The 18,920-nt window shown below is 42.2% G+C and overlaps 1 protein-coding gene across 2 annotated transcripts in view; it reads right to left on the bottom strand.

The window, feature by feature from the left end:
* LOC145401924 (protein Son-like) overlaps nt 1–13,549 on the bottom strand; it is a 450,784-nt gene extending 437,235 nt beyond the window's left edge. For both annotated transcript variants that reach the window (XM_080274033.1, XM_080274040.1), the window contains exon 1: nt 13,428–13,549. The gene's annotated coding sequence lies outside the window, so the exon portion shown is untranslated. The remainder of the gene's footprint in view (nt 1–13,427) is intronic.
* Nucleotides 13,550–18,920: the final 5,371 nt, after the last annotated feature.

Below are 18,920 nucleotides of genomic sequence, written 5' to 3'. Positions count from 1 at the left end.
GACGTGATGTTGCCTCGTGGTTGGGGAAGGAAAAAATCTCACCCCGAGGATCAGAAGGTGGGGCGAGAAGGCAAATACGGTATGGTCCTAGTGTTTTGTCTGGGGAAGACGAAAGTGGTGTGGTGGGAGTGCGGGGTGAAAGAGAAAGTGGTGTGGCGGGAGCGCGGGGTGAAAGGGAAAGTGGTGTGGCGGGAGTGCGGGGTGAAAGGGAAATTGGTGTGAGGGAGGCAGCACGAGCACGTGGTGCATGTAGGCCTAGAGGAGAGGAGGTGGAGCCACTCCCCAGCATGTCTTTCGCCCCACAATAATCCCAAACTTCCTCCCCACAGCCCCAGGATGTGGGGAAAGGAAGGAAAGGGAAGGGAAAGAGTAAAGGAAAAGGGAGAGGGAAGAGAAGTGCGAGTGATGAAAGGCGCCGCTCTCCACCTCCCCCAACCTCCCCCACCACCCTCACCTCCCCACCCTAACGAAGGCGACGATGGGGACGAGGCTGGAGACGGTAGTGTCTCGTGGAACTGGGAAGATGGGAGTAATTTTACTCCCATCATTCACCCTTTCACTGAGGAGTGGCGGTCTGGTTGCACAGCTCCAGGTGTGCATGCGGGTTCCACTAGGGTGGATTTTTTCCACCTGTTCTTTGGGGAGGCATTTGTGGGGCGCATAGTGGAACAGACAAACCTATTTTCACGAACACAGCGCCGTGAAAGTGAACGTCTGGGAACAACGAGCAGGCATTCCCAGCAATATGACTATCCTATGACAATTTCTGAGATGTTCTTATTTTTTGTCCTGGTTCTCTTGATGGGTGTTGTCAGGAAAAATCAAATACCTGCATATTGGACCATTGACCCAATGACCATCACACCTTTCTTTGGAAAGGTGATGAGTCGTAATAGATTTCAGCAGATTCTCGGCCGCCTCCACTTTTTTGATGCAGAAGATCCAGCTAATGTTAATAACACTGATAAAATGAGGAGAATTAGACTTGTATTTGATCATTTACGGGAAATGTTCCGCTCCTCATTTTATCCTTACAGAGACCTTGTCATAGACAAGAGTCTTGTGTTGTGGAGAGGCGATATTTCCTTTCGCCAGTACATACCCAGCAAGAGACACTGTTTTGGGTTCAAGATCTTTGTTATGTGTGACTGTAAGACTGGTTATGTGCAAGACATAGTCTTGTACACGGGCGCACAGACAGATATAACAGAAGATCGTAGTATAGGACTCTCAGGGGCCGTGGTGAAGACAATGATAGAGGAGTACCTTCATCGTGGTCATGTGTTGTACCTGGACAACTGGTACACTAGCCCTCTTCTCGATAGGTTCCTCCACCAACACGACACCAGAGTCTGTCAAGAGAAACCGTCGCCATATGGTCAAGATAGGGGGGAAACTTGACAAGAACGAGGTGGTTTTCTTCCAGGCAAATAACATCCTTGCCACCCTGTGGAACCACAACAGGGAAGTTTGCCTCCTATCAACTGTACACAGCCCCCTGGTGCACCGCACAGACTCTGTTGATCACCGTAGTGAGAGGAGGCGCAACGTCTGGAAACCCGAGTCTGTACTGGACTATAATCTGAACATGAGGCAAGTGGATCAGTCAGACTCGATGATTTCCAGTGCTGACTGTGCCAGGACCACGATGAAGTGGTACAAAAAGCTCTTTTTCCACTTGCTCGACATCACGGACCTGAACGCACACTACCTGCACGCCATGACAACGGGAATATCAGAGACCTTTGAGGGGTTTGTGCGGGAGCTGGCACGTGAAATAATCGCCAGGCATGCCCAGGACAGGCCCACACACCGCACACGCACCCCCATGGCTGCCCAGACTCCCCTACGCCTCGCAAGACGCCACTACCCTAGCACAATCCCTTCCCAACCAAACCGTTGTAAACCCCAGTGCCGCTGTCATATATGCAAGCACTCGACAGTCAGACCAGCCACTCAGAGAAAAGACACAAGGTACGAGTGTGCAGAGTGCAATGTTGCGTTGTGCCTTCAGCCATGTTTCAGAGAGTATCATAACTTCCTACACTACTGAAACTGTGTGGGATGGCAATATGACGCTCAGTATAATGGTAAGGCCAGTCAGTATGTGCTAAGTCTTATATGAAGTTGATACGGGTGTAATGTTTGCAGAAAAGTAATGTCTAAGTTGAGAAATAGTGTAAGTTGAAAGAAGTGATATCAAACCTACACCCACCGTGTAAATCTGCGAAAATATGATGCTCAGTATAACACTCTGGTCAGTAAATATGTGATAGCAAGAATATAAAGTGGAAACGGGTGTAATGTTAGCAGGAAAGTAACGTATAAGTTGAAAAATAGTGTAAGTTGTAACAATTGATGTCACGAGTACACCCACTGTGTAAATCTGCGAAAATATTACGCTCAGTAGAACATTCTGGTCTGTAAGTATGTGATAGGAATGATATAAAGTCAAAAAGGGTGTAATGTTAGTAGAAAAGTAATTTATAAGTTGAATACTAGTGTAAGATGAAACAAATGATATCGCGATAACACTCACTGTGTAAATATGCGATAATACGACGCTCAGTAGAATAGTAAGGTCTCCAATTATGTGACAGCAATTATATCAAGTGGAAACATGTGTAATGTTAGTGGAGAAGTATTATATAAGTACAAAAATAGGTTGTAAGTTGAAATAATAGTCATAGCGACTTCACCCACTGTGTTATTATGCGCTATTATTATGCTAAATATTATCGTAAGGCCTGAAACTATCTCAAAACAGTTCTCTAAAGTGGAAAAGTGCATAATGTTATAAGGAAAGTATTATGTAAGTTGAAAAAACACAATACGAGTTGAAACAACAGTCACAGCGAGTTCACTCACTACGTAAATAAGCGCTAACATTACGGTAAATGTTATCGAAAGGCCTGTGAATACGTAAAAACAGTTCAATAAAATGTAAAATGGTATAATGTTATTGGAGATGTATTATGTAAGTAGAAAAAATGATATGTATCATGATTCAGCAATGTTAACGATTCATCGTGAACAGTTTGGCCGATTTCACTCGGTTCGTCCGATGGTACAATGCTTATTTCACCTCTATTTTGGTATAAAATCCAATTTACTCTTGTATCACATGTTTTTATGTTTGTAATAAATACATATCTACTTACTTTCATTGCTTTCCCAGACTTATAATACCATAGAAAATGTGAGAGGCTCAGACCACCTACAGAGAACACGGTACCAGGTGTAATGAAGGTATACCTGTTTAGGCCACTTATGGACCCCGGTGAACACTTTCTTGGTGATTGACCATTGTTTCTGACCAAAAGCGAAAGTTTTAGCAAAAAAAATTTGGGTCCAAAAATGGTCGGGATTGGGGGGTACCAGTGGTGAAAAAGTGGTCGGGACGGGGCGGGTTAAAGAAGCCCTACACTCATCTCACACTGGGGTAGATGAGTGTCTGAGATGTGTGAGAGAGTGTGTGTACTGGCCTAGTGTGAATGCTGAGATTAAACATCTTATGGTGTGAAGTATGTGCAAAGTTTAAAGATTCTCAGAAGAAGGAAACACTTCTTTCTCATGCAATTACTGAAAGGCCATGAGAGAAAGTGGGTGTGGATCTCTTTGAACTGAAAAGTCAAAATTTCCTAGTAACTGTGGACTACTTCAGTAACTCTTGGGAAGTTGATGTACTAGATTCTACCAAGGCACATACTGTAATACATATGCTAAAGGCTCATTTTGCCAGGTATGGTATTCCATCAGTCGTAGTTAGTGACAACGGTCCTCAGTTTGCCAGTAAGGAATTCAAAACATTTGCATGTAATTATGATTTCCAACACAGAACAAGTAGCCCTAAGCACTCTCAGTCGAATGGCATGGCAGAGTCTGCTGTCAAAACTGCTAAGAACCTGATTCTTAAAGCACTGTTCAGTGGTAATGACCTATAATTGGCAGTCTTAGATTATAGTAACACTCCAAGTCAAGACATGGATTAAGTCCCAATCAGGGGAATCTTGGTAGACGGATGCATACTCTGCTGCCAATGTCTGCCAGTTTGTTAAAGCCTCATAGTATAGATGCTGCCATGAAAAAGAAAAAACAGTTAGAGACTCTGAAGAGTGCTCGGTACCATAACAGAGTTGAGAAAGACCCTGAACCACTGAAAGAGGGTGATGTGGTGAGAGTGAAGCCAACCACTTTAGGAGGCAGAGTCTGGAAGGGAGGAAGTGTGATGGGTGAAGCTGGTGTCAGTTTGTATAAATCATGGCTAATTCGGGTATTCTGAGGAGGAATAGACAGCACCTGAGGCTGTCCAATGAATCTGATCAAAGAGAAGCTGTAGAGAGTTTGGGTGATCCAGGACTGAGAGCGCACTGTAATACTGGTATTGTTCTGACCAGTGTGACTGACCAGACTGCAAGAAGTCTGAGCATTGATATGGGGAGAGAGATGAATGCAGAGAGAGAGAAAGCAGTGTTGGTAGTAGGTATTCCCGAAGAGTAACAAGGAATATATTGCCTCTTAGATATAAGGATTGTATTGTAAATAAGACATACCGTAATCAATTCTGTACTGTTTATAGGTTTAGTAGGTTGAGCCTAAATCTGATGGTATCTTGAATTAATGACAAGCAGTACAGTGTGATACTGGCATGAAGAATTACCATATGTTTCTAAGTTGGTTCATGCTGTAACTGTGGTGAAAGTTTTACTTTGTTATGAATATGCTTTACTATTATTATTTACTATCTATATGTCCCGTGGAGCCAATGTCTTACCAGTACAGTATCTCTTGATGTGATCAGTGAGGTTGTTGAATTACATTTGTGTGTCAGATAGTATTTTTTTAGCTACCTAATTCAGGGTAACTACTGAAATATTGATAATAGTAACAGTCAATTTTACCCTTTTTTGTGAACAGGTACCTTTGTCAACAATGCAGTGACCTGATGCAGAATTGGTTTGATATCTGTGCCTTACGGTCAATCAAGGTTTCAGGAACTCTTGCCTTTTCTCTCAAGGGGGAAAGGATATTACAATATGCATTGTATTGATGTAACTTTACTTTACTCTGCCATGCAACATTTTCTTTATGTTTGAGCTTGGTAGTGTGACCGACCATTTGGCTTGTTGTTGCAACAGATTCCCATGGTCCCAGCTGGTGTATCACTGAACTCTCCAATTTTACTTTACGCATATGAGGGAGCCTATTTCAACAGCTGCTTGCCATGGACTGTGTATAAAACTGGTGGTTTTATAGATAATACCGTACAAACTACATATTTCTGCAACTTTTTAAGCTATCACAATGAAAATTACTGGTATGTTATAATTTATTGAAAAAAAAATATTACAGTACAAGTCCCATTATTCAGCAACTATGGGACCAGGATGATGCTGAGAAATTAAATTTGCCGAATAATCAAAAACCTACCCACTCAGTACCTTAAATATATTGGTGAACACTTATCACCACTTATGGTACGGTATTACAACTGTGTTTGGAGAGAGTACTGTATACTGTACAATACTGCAATGAATACAGTACTATACCTGAATCTGAAATACATATATATATATTAGTGAACATATACAAGGGTAATGACACAGTAGGCCTACAAGTCAGATAACACTTCGTGGATGGCCGAAATGATACGGAATATTACCTACCAGCTCAGTACATCACTTGTATTGGTGAACTCATCACTACTTATATTATTACAAATATGTTTGGAGTGAGTACTGTATACAGTACTTTTTCCAAACAAAATAAAATAGTTGGAAAATTGCATAAAATAAAGGGATCTGAACTGGTAAGGTCTTTCTGATGAAAGTCATAAATTACATTTAGCACTCACTCTTTTGTTCGTTTTTTTTTTTTTTTACATGTGAAAGGAGAGTACTGATGGAAACAGTAATGTATTCCATGAACCCCTTAATAGCCTCCGACATTGAACAACCCTTTACAGTACCGATGTCGAGTTAATGAGCTATGGAAAAATTGTGAACAGTTATGGGAATGGAACAAAGGTCACAGGTATGATTACATGACTGTAGCTACGATTCCAAGCAGTCAGGGGGTCAGTTAATCTCAGATGTTTTCGCCAATTTGGTAAATGCACCGTAACTTTATCAATTCTCCAGTCAATCATAGCGAATCATAGCATGGGTTTAGGAAGCTAATTAACATATTTCTAGGTGCGCCAGACGATTATCTTCACATCTTATAAGAAAATGGAAGAAATTAAATCCCTTTCTGAGTACGTAAGTTCTTCCATTCTTCTGAAATCAATTTTTTATTTTTCTTAAAGATGGGAAGATAATCGTCTGGCTCACCTAGCAATGTGTTATTTAGCTTCCTAAACCCATGCTATGATTCGCTATGAGTCACGGAAAGATTGATAAAGTTACGGTGTATTTACCAAATGGGCGAAAACATCTGAGATTAACCGACCGCCTAACTGCTTGGAATCGTAGCGCAGTCATGCAAACCTACCAGTGACCTTCGTTCCCTCCCCATAATTGTTCAGTTTTCTTTATAGCTCACACTAACTTAACATCACTGACATCGGTACTGTAAAGGTTGTTCAGTGCCGGAGGTTATTAAAGGATTAATGGAATATACTACTGTTTGCATCAATGCTCTCTCTTTCACGTTAAGCACAAAAACAAACAAAAGAATGAGCACTAAATGTACGTTTAACTTTCATCAGAGAGATCTTAGCAATTCATATTCCTCCAGTTTATTTTTAAGTATTTTTCTGACTTTAGGTTAGGTTAGGTTTGGTTAAATTATAAGGTACAGTTAAACTCGGTTAGGTTAGGTTCAGTTGAACAGGACAGTCCCTTCCACCATTATGCTGAGGAATAAAAATACTAGAGCTGTCACAGCCGTACAGCTAAAAACAACGGGGAAACTGATTTAACAAGCAACATTTATTTATGGGTAATGCATTACAGTGTCAGTGGTTCATGGGCTACTCAATTACCGGTGTCATTTTCAGGAAGGCATCAAGAACGAAAGAATTTCAAGAATTAGCGTGGGGGCTTGGAACGTAACCCTCGCTAATTTGGTGGGGGTGGTTACTGTAGTGTATGATACTGTGCAATATTGTAATCAATACAGTACTATACCTGAATCTGAATGAAAATATAGAAATTAGTGAACATACAGAAGTGTAATGAAACATTAGGCCTACAAGCCACAGATAACACTTCCTAGACTGCCGAGATGATTCCGGACATCTGCCGAACAATCAATGATTTTCGTAAATGGGACTATTTCTCAAAACTGCCGAAATGTCGGATCTACCGAACAATCAGCTGCCGAATAATAGGACTTTTACTGTAAATTGTAAACTTTATTTAAGAGTGCTATGGTATCCTGCAGTTTCATCCCAAAAAAAACAGTGGATTACAGCTACAAAATACAAAGAAGATACTATAAGATATCTTTCTGAAGAACTAGTAAGCACTTTCTGGAGATGGCCCTAAAATTAATGTTTTACCCAAAGTTGAATGTGAAAATGAGTGAAAGTACTGAACTTAAAAATTTTTACCATCACTTATATACTCAAAGCAAGCGTCGTAGCTACTTTAGGGCCTAATCGAAATGCAATATTCTTTGATTTCCACTGACTGGATATCAAATACATTACACAATGAAGAAATTTACAGTAATCTTCATGACAATTATTTCAACATCTGTTTCCTGATTTTGTACAAAATGAACAGCTACTGGCTGAAACGAGACAGGTACTTGTCCCTAGGCTGCATCAAGAATGCTCATACCTGGTTAAAATAATGAAAACTTAATTTTATACTGTACTACCACTGTTATCCACAAAAATAACGCAGTATATGTGCGGTTTACTTGAAGAAGAAGGACCTAGCCAATTCAATTCATATCCCTCTAGTTTGTTTCCTGTATTTTTCTGTTTTCAGGATGGTATATTACATTACATGCTCAAAAATTTCTCACTTTTTTTCATCGTGTTCCTTAAGCCGTAACTATGATTGTCTGCCTTACTCAGTGTACTCAAAACGTGGTTTTTGTTTACCAACTGGATGCTACAGTAGGTTAAGCTGGGTTAGGTTAAATTATTACTGGTAAGTACAGTTAAGCTGCATTAAGTTCGGTTTAGTTAAACACTTACGTTAGAACAGTCCCTTCCCTTCCACCATTACCTTGACCAGTAAAACGAGATTACACAGTGGAACATAGCTAAAAACAACAGGGAAACAGATTTTGCACAAAACATTTACACTCAATCCTCGTAAATCACGGCAATTTGGGTCTGGACCAATGCCGCGATTTACAAATTTCGTGGTTTATAAATAATAACTCTTATGTGAAATATGAATTTGGGTCTGGACTTTGGCCAACCACCCCCCACAGCACTCTACCTACACCTATCTAGGCACCATCAAACACAAACATACAAATTTAGGAATATTCAGTGCATGTATTTAATACAAATAAGCAATGTTAAGGGATCTCACCTTAATCCTATGACGATACTGCTTAAGTGAATGGAGTCGGGAAGAACTTACAACTTCTCAGCATCAGGTGGGGGTGCTCCATTCTCAGCGCGACAAATGAGCTCCAAACGTTGACTGTACAACAACGGCGGCTGCTTCTTGATGTCATACTGCTTAGAGCACTTCATCGGGGATTCAGGAGGGGCCATGTAAGGTAGGAGGCAGGGGGGAAGGTGCACAAAAAAAGGCAGGTAGCTCTCGTACTCCATGGCGATGGTCTGTAGTATGTGGACTGGTGGGAAGAACAACAACAACGTGGCGGCATTAGTATGCACACTTGCCACCAGAGATGGGTGGTGATTGGTTGTTGGGTCGCGATTTTCAAATTGAATGCTGCGGTTTATGATTCTCCTCGGAAAAGGCCCACTTTGGTGCCTAGGTCCGCGATTTTTGTGACTTAACAGTGATTTAAGGGTGCCGGCAGTCTGACAGCCACTTAGCCATGATTTACGAATCCGTGATTTATAAACACGCGATTTACGAGGATTGAGTGTATTTACCACTCCAGTTATAATCAGAAAAATATAACAGACTATTAGGATGAAATGATTTGGTAAGGTGCTTCTACTGCTTTAAATAAAGCGTATGTTTACCAACAATGCTAAATAAACCTAAAACTACATTAGTTTCACAGCACCCTTGAACAGCCAGTTATATGGAAACAAGTCACTCCAGCCCATGGTTCTTCTGGCCCTAGTTTTACCAGCCTTAGTCATTGCGATCTCCCACCCGTCACCTAAGATGGATTTATAAATGAGACTATTTTATTATTTTATTAGGTTAGATAAGGTTTGTTAATATTAATACTTAGGTAGGAGTGTTGGGTCAAATTTTACACGTTTCCCTCATCCGATTTTCGACTTTTCGTTAACATTTTCTAGTACATTTAGTCATTCTAAGATTCTTTTCTTCTATGACATTTCTCTCGCAAACTGATAATAAATGAGTTACACGCGATTTACTTCCACCAATCACAATCACAGACGAGCGCGCACTGTGTCTGCTCACCTGCTCACATTTGAAAGTTAGTCCTGGAAGACCTAACTTTACACGGGTTCCTCATGCAATTTTCCACTTTTCGTTAACATTTTCAATTAACTCCCAGGGGGAAGGCGGTGGCTCAATCAGTAGAGAGGTGGCCTGTAGTCCTAACGGACCCAAGTTCAAATCCCGTTGGGGCAGGGAACAATTTAAGGATATGAATTTCATAAAAATCAGACTTTACCGATCTACCAGAAGACCCGCCGACATGTTGTAAAAATACCCCCGCTAATACCAATACACCAGTCCTGTATGAGACAGCCCTAGCATGTATTCAATATGGACAATGGGTGTTAGCACCGAAGTGGTGACATGTAGAGGTGTGCGGTACGTAGGAGGACTACTGGGCCTTGAAAGCAGGCTGTGAAGCCTATGCCCAGAGTTGGACACATAAAAAAAATATATATATATACTTTATGCAATTCTAAGCCTTTTTTCATCTATGACACTTCCGTCTTATATCAACCGTTGATGAGTTATGCAATTTATTACATTGTTATTATTTTCTATGGGAGAGAGAGATTTTCCCTGCCGTGGTCGGACAGTTGTGTGTATTCGTTGGTGAGTGTTATGTGTGTGGGTGGATAAAGGGCATGCGCAGCACATGATTCAGCCAATCACAAAGTAGGATTTCAAACGCCCCACGCTAGGGCCTGCAAGATTTGAAAGTCAGTTCGTCTCCAACCATGGACTGGGAAGCCTGCAAAATTTATTACTTCACTGCTGTTTCACAGTTCTACCAGCAAGAAGATAAAACTGTAGCCTTTGTGCTATCGCATGGTATTTTACCATCAACAGGAACAAAGTACCCAGATCAAGGCAAAAGTCTCATTTTACGTGAAGATCAGAAAGTGTTGTGCTGTCACCTGTCACCAGCTGTCGTTACAACTACAGATGACTCTTTAGATGAAGACAAGGAGCTGTAAACTGCTAGGTAAAGGCATTATTTCTTATTTACACCCGGTTAGGTTAGGTTAGATGACGTTTGGTTAATGTCATGGGGGTCTGGGGGGCAAAGCCCCCCAGTTAGGAAGTACAGCCAGGGCTGGGGCCAGTGGGGGATCTGGGGGGCGAAGCCCCCCAGTTAGGAAACATGAACGGTCAATTTATGCAACTGTAGGTAAAGCCATTATTTTGTACTTACACCCGGTTAGGTTAGGTTAACTGAGGTTTGGTTAATGTCAGGGGGGGTCTGGGGGCAAAGCCCCCCAGTTAGGAAACACAAACTCCCTAAGAAGCTTAAAATAATTTTTTCCGAAGGATTTTAGTGTTTTTCGTTTGATTTTGATAGCAGTTCCAGTAGGAAATCAATTGCTTTTGCGTGTTTCCCCCACCCAAAACCCCGATTTCCCACAGGTCCCCCAATATTCTTGGGGGGAGGGGGAAGGACCCCCCCAAAAAATATTTCCGATATAAATGATTAATCAGATTCAAACGACAAACACTGCAATCCCTCGGAAAAATAAAATTTTAAACTTTGGGAGTTCAGTGTATATACGAAAATTTAACAGGATATTTTCCTTTAGCTATAAAAAGAGGGCATTTCACTTGATAACAGGCATCCAACCTGAGTGTTTTCTGTTGTTTTTGGTGTGATTTTAGTTGATTTAGACCAGTCCTTTCCACAGGAAGTTGCTAGTGGCGTTTGAAAAAAACTAGCAACTTGCGATAGAAACGAAGGTCAAAATCGATCGAATCACACCAAAAACAACAGGAAACACTCAGGTTGGATGAAAAAATCGGATGAGGGAAACGTGTAAAAATTGACCGAGTGTTGTGGTGTGGATGTGGATGTGATAGGAAGCGTCAGGAAAAACACACTGAGGTGGTTTGGCCATGTGGAAAGGATGGAGAGCAAAAGACTGACAAGGAGAGTGTATGTGAGTGAGGTGGAAGGGGCCAAGGATGAGACGGAGAGATGGAGTGGAAAGGTATATGAGAGACAGGGGTGTGAGCTGGGAGCAGGGCAGTGAAATGGTGGGGGACAGAGCAACATGGAGGCGATCTGTTTGTGGCCACCCGTTCCGGGATTAACCCAATCCGCTAACAGGCGAAGGGCAGTACCGGTACGCCTAGCATCCTTCCAGCAAAATCTCTCGCACAGGAAGTCTGGGAGCAAATGGGTTAAACACTGGCAAATCTATCAGTTTCTTGGTATTATTTTACGAGTTGCCAATACGCAGTTCAGGAATTATAGCACCATTAACGTATACTATATTCCCTACGGATCATAATGAACCCCCATAACCCCATAGGAAACTGATATTATTGCACCATTAACGTATAGTATATTCCCTAAGGATCATAATGAACCTCCATAACCCTATTTGGAAACTGATATTTTCAGAGATAATAAATTTAATTTAAAAATCCAAGAAACACATATCTTGGATCTTCACTCTGCCAGTCCGTGTTAAAAATCCGTGCATTCATATGTGTGTTTCTCTTCCCTTCGACTGCGCATGCATCTCGTAAGTCTGTATCACCCACTTATATGCCTACTTTAGGTCACGTGACAGTAGCCTATTCTACCAATGAATTTTAACTGCGGTCTTTGATTCCTTGTGGATGGAAAATTCAAATCCTTCTCGGTATGGCCTCTGAAGAAGATGTGCTGTGTCCCGGGTGTGATATTGATTATTTACAGGTGATTAAACGTTTCCACTCGGAACCTGAGGAGGCTATTGAGTTTTTTAGAAAACACAGTGTATTACCTTTGGAAGTTTATTGCCGAGACTGTCAGGAACCATGTAAATTTAGAAAAGACAGACATCAGTGGTACCGTGGTTGGTACAAAAAGTATGCAAAAACCAAGAAACGGGTGACGACACTCGTCCTGGACCATTGTATCTCTAGGGTAAACATTCCCCTAGGATAGGTTAGGTATGCTGGGTTAGGTTTAGTGTGTTTGCTGAGGTTATGTTATGTATTCCCCTAAGATTGGTTAGGCATGTTGGGTTAGGTTTAGTGTGTTTGATGAGGTTATGTTACGACTGGTTAGGTTTCGTCTGTTTCATTACGTTAACCGGTGGTGCAGTATATTTTTCTGGTGGTTTTTTATGCGATTTGAGTTGTTTTTTACTAAATTTTGTTTGGAAAATGCTTGATTTCACCTACTTGTCCAATCCAAGTTCATGATAGGAAAAGAGGGGAAATGGGACATTTCCGACAAAAATGAAGGTCAAAAACATTCAAATCACATAAAAAACTATCAGAAAAATATATTGCACTACCTGGGGGATGTACTGGCAACTTGTAAAAAATTACGAATTTCTTTAACCCATTAGCGCCCAGTGTCCTCTATATAGGATGGAACTGGGTATTTTAAAAATTTAATAAAGAAGGGAACCCTGGGGTAGGGACCTATGAGCTTCGCGACTATGAGCCAACAGGCAGAGAGCGGTACGCCTAGCACCCTTCCAGCAAAATCCCTTGCACAGGAAGTCTGGGAGCTAATGGGTTAAGGCATCTGACAATAGATAGATATGTTAGTTAATAATAATCCGCACTCAGTGGGGCTGCTCTAAATGAGGCTGTAACGAGTGAATATCTGTCAGGAAAGGGGAGCTGGTGTGACTAGGGTGGGAAGCTGGACACAGGTGGGAGGCCAGAGTGATTACGGACCGTAACAATAAGGGCCACAGTGACTTGAAATCAGTTATATGAAGCAAATATTAATAATCATTCTATGGAGTGGATATTAACGACTGTTAACACCTATAATACTGGTCCTCCCATGTACTGCTTATGCATACAATTAGTGGCCAGTCTTACAACTAAACACTGATGGTGGCAATAAATCCCCAGGTATGGATCCTAAACACGAAGGCAAAAAAACATTCTTCTAACCTCCCAGAACTGTCTTCACAACGCTGCTATTAAGGGTCCCGAGAATATTCGCTGTCAGTACGATTCGCCATCATGATCACAACAATAACAAGACAACTCGCCATCAGGACTTCTCGCCCTCAGGACGATTCGCCATCACAACAATACGACTCGCCGTCAGGACTTGGCAGTCCGTGTCATTTATTTATATATCAATTTATTTAGCAAGTATACTAGTTTTTGAGTTTTTATGAGAAATTAAAGTGATGGTGGTTTATTGTTTTGGTATAACTTCAGAAGTAACCAACGTTACCAATTTTCATTATATTACGTCCCTGAACTATTCTAAGACTTACCTTTTAAGCCTAGTTTGAGTTGGGGGAACAAATATTGTAGGGATAGGCATATAGTAACTTAGGTTAGGCTATCGCTTAGTAGCTGATGAATGTCGCGCCATATTGGCTGGTGCATTTTTTTTTTTTTTTTCGGCCTATCAACCATTGGGGCCGAAGCCCCTGGTTATCAAGGCCAGATATATATATATATATATATATATATATATATATATATATATATATATATATATATATATATATATATATATATATATATATATATATATACACACACACACACACGTTGGGTATGACGAGAATGTGCAAAGGAGTTAAGTAAACTATTATTTTTAATTTTCAAGAAATCCTTGAGTCAAGGTAAACTACCTGATATTTGGAAAAAAGCAAATATTGTCCCCTTATTCAAGAAAGGAAATAGACAAAATCCACTCAACTACCGACCAGTATCACTGACCAGTGTTGGAAGCAAGGTATTAGAAAAACTTATAAGAAAAGCTTGGGTAAATCATCTAGAAGAACACAGTATGATAACAGAAAGACAGTTTGGTTTCAGAAAAGGAAAATCATGTGTTCCTAATCTGTTGAGCTACTATGACAGAGTAACAAACACAATACAGGAAAGGGAAGGATGAGTGGACAGTATCTATTTAGATTTCAAGAAAGCTTTTGACACAGTACCACACCAAAGACTTTTATGGAAACTGTACCATCAAGGAGGAATTCGAGGCAAACTGTTTTGTTGGATGCAAGACTTTCTCATAAAAAGAGAAATGAGGACAGTACTAAGAGGAAACTACTCATCATGGAAAGAAGTGACTAGTGGAGTACCACAGGGTTCAGTGCTGGCACCAATCATGTTTTTAGTGTATATAAATGATATAAACAGTGACACTGGAAATGAGAGCTATCTGAATATGTTTGCAGATGATGCAAAAATACAAAGGAGAATTACTAACACAGACTTTTGTAAAGAGCTACAAGAAGAATTAAATAAACTTCATGAATGGAGTAGTACATGGCAAGTGGAATTCAATGTGGACAAGTGTCATGCAATCAAGTTTGGTAAAAGTGGAAAAAGACCTGATTGGGATTATAAGTTAGGAAATAAAACCCTATACACATCAGAAAGAAAGACCTAGGTGTGATTATCAATAACAGACTATCTCCGACTGACCACATCAGCGAGAAGGTACGGAACATGTATACACTGCTTGCAAATATGAGAATAGCATTCACATACATAAATGAAGACATGCTAAGAAGGATAATAACATCATTCATTAGACCAACCCTGGAATATGCATCAGTAGTCTGGAGTCCTCATCTCAAAAAGCATATAAACAAGATTGAAAAAGTTCAAAGGGCCGCTACAAGATGGATACCAGGCTTAAGGGACCTAAACTACGAAGAAAGACTAAATAAACTGGAACTACCAACACTACAGGAGAGAAGGAAAAGAGGTGACATGATAATGCTATATAAGTGCATATCAAGAAAGGAGAAAATAGACATAAATGATTACTTAACATATGGAGAAGCATCAGCAAGAGGACACTGCAAAAAACTGCATAAGAAGAGAGGTGATAAAGACGTAAGGAAATTCAGTTTCCCAAACAGAGCAATTGATCAATGGAATGCACTACCGAATGAAATAGTGTGTGCCAAAACAATTCACAAATTTAAGGATATGTACGATAAATATGGTCTAAGACACGGGACAGTACGAGCTTGACTCATTCCTGTAAAGATACAATTAGGTAAGTACACACTTCCATGCATACATACAGACACATTTTCATGCAAACCTACATATATATATATATATAATAATTACAATGCCCGCCGTGCCCGCCGCCGGACCTCCCACCTCACCACCCCCCACACCACCACCGGGCCGCCACCGCACCACCACCCCAGGAGGACACAACGGTGGGATTAGAGACCCCAGTCAAGAGGGTCACCAGTACATCACGGCCCTGGGTCCCTATTCCCCGCAAGTGCCCCAACCCCAGGTGATCAGGGGAAGTGAACTACTGTGCGGGCGGAGCAGTGATCGACAGAATAGGGGTGGGACTGAAATTAAATCAGTCCCAGGTAACACCGTATTGACGGCTCTGTTACACCCTCTAGGGCAGGAGGCCCAAGGCTACGGCCTAACAAAAAGTAAAAAGAGAAAGACAAACCTAGGCTACGGCCTAATAGAGTGTGTAAAGGGGAAGGCGACCCCAGGCTCCGGCCTTAACACACCAGGGAGAGAGAGTTGCCTTAGTGCATCCCTCTCCTGCTGTTCTTCGGCTACGGCCAGAATACGGACCAGGGTAAGGAGCCCCTGCTACCGTACGTGTAGTACTTCCCTATTACGGAAGCGACACCCCATGGACGGTCCCCAGCTGCAGCGTGCGGACGAACCAGTTTGCCCGGTAGTTGTCTTTCATACGGGTAGACACTCGGCTCCGGCCGGGGCACGTGCCAGGGTAGAGAATTCCCTGAAGGTAGGATCAGTCCGTATTGGAGAGAGTGTGGCCTCTGTGTCCCTCCCTCCGGCTTGTCTCTTACTATGGGAGCAACACCACGCCGGCGGTCCCGAGCCGCGGCGAAAGGGCGACCCCGATCACCCTATAGGTGTCCCCTGTACGCCGGGCAAGTTCATGGCTACAGCCAAGGTGTGTAATAGGGGAAAGAGATCCCCGGCTCCGGCCTCCAGACACACTCGAGAGACCACAGGCAACGTGAGTCCTCCTCCAGCCTCTTTCCCTTCGGGGAGCCCTTCGTCGCCATCCGGGAATATAGCCCCGGAGGAGACATTAGAGTGGTGGCAAGGCCCGATAGCGGACTTACCGCCCACACCCGGGAGTTCCTTGTTCCTGCCGGAGCCCCATAAGAGACGCTGCCACAGTCCAGTCCTGACGGCGCCTCTCCCTCTTGGTACCCGCAGTCCCAGGACGCCCAGGCTCGACTCCACAACCCACGACGAAGGCGATCCAGGCTCCCTCACTCCCCGGAGTCGGAGGAAACAGGCCCGACTGCTCTGGCTGTTCGGCCCCAGTCCTGAGGGCCACCTATCAGGTCGAGGCCCCCAGACCAAAGGGCCTCCCTGCACCCCACCGGCGCGGCCCTAAGACGAGGGCCGCCTCTCAGGTCGAGGCCCCTAGACGGGAGAGCCTCCCTGTACCCTAAAGTGCAACAGTGACAGTGACTATACTCAGGAAACAGAGGGAAACAGTGACAGTGACAGTAACCAGGAAACAGAGGAAAACAGTGACAGTGACTACCCAAGAAATTATAGTAAACAGTGGCTCACTAGAATCTAGTGTTACTTACCAGGGCAGAAAGTGCATTTTGTGAATTGTCTTAGTCCCTCCCCATATTAAGGAACCAGGGAGTTTCCTGTGAGTCTAGAGGTAGGAGCGCGGGCGAGTCGGAAGTGAAGTGTACGTGTCTCCGTGACCAGGTGACAGTGTCGAGTGTCGCTATCCGCACCCTACCTCTTTTATAGTAATATCCCTAAACCAGACTCCCAATCTCGTGTATTCTCAAAGTGAACAACCCCATTTATATATTACCTCCAAGTGACATAAGAACCCTATTAAAGACTACTCGCAATCTCCCTGTGTGATAATTGTAGTGCATATGATTATTCTGTGAAGCCAAGTGTTAATTCTGTATCTCTGTCTCTGTATCCTAAATAAATTTCTATGTGTACTATTATGAGTAGGACCTAGGTAATAGATGTGATACGGTATACTGCCTGGTTTTTATGTCCAGTTCCTTTGTCAGTGCTTTACTTCCGGTCTAGAAAGAGGACCCCGCTTCAGTAGCTAGTGTTTTTGCGACGAGAAGTCGCCTTAAAAACACAGCATTACAATAATTTTAATTTAATTTTTTTGTATTTTTATTTTTTAATTTTTTTCTTAGTTTTATATTTTTTATACCTTATATTATAAAGACAAACTAATCTAAAGACCCTAAAACTAATCACCTAACAGACAAATCGCTAACCTATACTAAATCCTACAGAGACAAATAGCTAGACCTACACTAATGGTAAAAATACCTCGACTAACAGAACACCATCGACTGCAGATATGTAATGCCTTTCTACATGACATACCTGCACTCATCACCTGGTGACTGTCAGTCGAGGCACAACCTAATATAGGGGACATCAATATATGAAAGGGAACCAGACGAGTCAGGAACATTTCCATATACGTCAGCTGTCGTCCCTAATTAGAATAACTTAAGCAAGATAATATAATGTATTTACATAATTTGTACAAAAACTGAAGAACCTCGCCCAGCAGACCACCATCGACTGCAAGTGCCCAATACCTTCCTATATTGCACACTTGCACTCATCAGCTGGTGACTGTCAGGCGAGGAACTTGGCTTAATGTAGGGGACATCTATATTAGAAATAAATCGGTGGGAGGAGGAACTATTTAAAATATGTCAACTGTCAACCCTAATTAATATTACAATATATTCATATTTACCGTTGATAAAAACCATAACCACACAGTAAAAAAGTCACATCACTCTGATCAGTCCGGTCTCTCTTAAGAAAGCCATCAATTTAATAGTTATAACCCTGTCCCCATCACCCAGGATGGTGGAAAGGGTGAAGGGGACGTCTACTGCGCCGCAGTAATTTATAAGTGAAGCACGTTCACGAATAAATCGCCGACAGCGCAGGATGATATGACTGATAGATAACACCGCATTACAGATGTCACAGTGCGGTGGGAAGCGTCTTTCCATATATGGTTTTATGTGCGTTAAAATGGTGGCATTGAGCCGTAACCATGCCAACACTTTTTCTTCTAGGCGACTGGGACGGTTGGCAGTGTCCCAGTCGCCCAGGTACGACTTACAAGTTGGAATATTTAGTCTGGTCCACTGACCTTGCCACAGAAGATTTATTGATTTCTTTCCGAGAGATAGACTCGACCGTAGATCACGAGGAACGTCCCAGGTCTCCTCGAGCTCTACAGCCGACTTTGCAAGTAAGTCAGCTTGCTCATTGCTGTAGATACGACAATGACCAGGCACCCAGATCAGCGTGAATGACTTGTTGCATGAATGCAACTTATTAATGATGCGCCCCTGGATCTCGTGAGAGTCCGTAGTGCAAGATGCAATTGCCTGAAGGGCTGAT

This window comes from Coenobita brevimanus, chromosome 6 (assembly GCF_032717465.1).
Source record: "Coenobita brevimanus isolate Jiangsu-jjx chromosome 6, ASM3271746v2, whole genome shotgun sequence".
NCBI lineage: Eukaryota > Metazoa > Arthropoda > Malacostraca > Decapoda > Coenobitidae > Coenobita > Coenobita brevimanus.
Note: the sequence above shows the minus strand (reverse complement) of the source record. Positions and strands in the feature narration are given on the sequence as shown.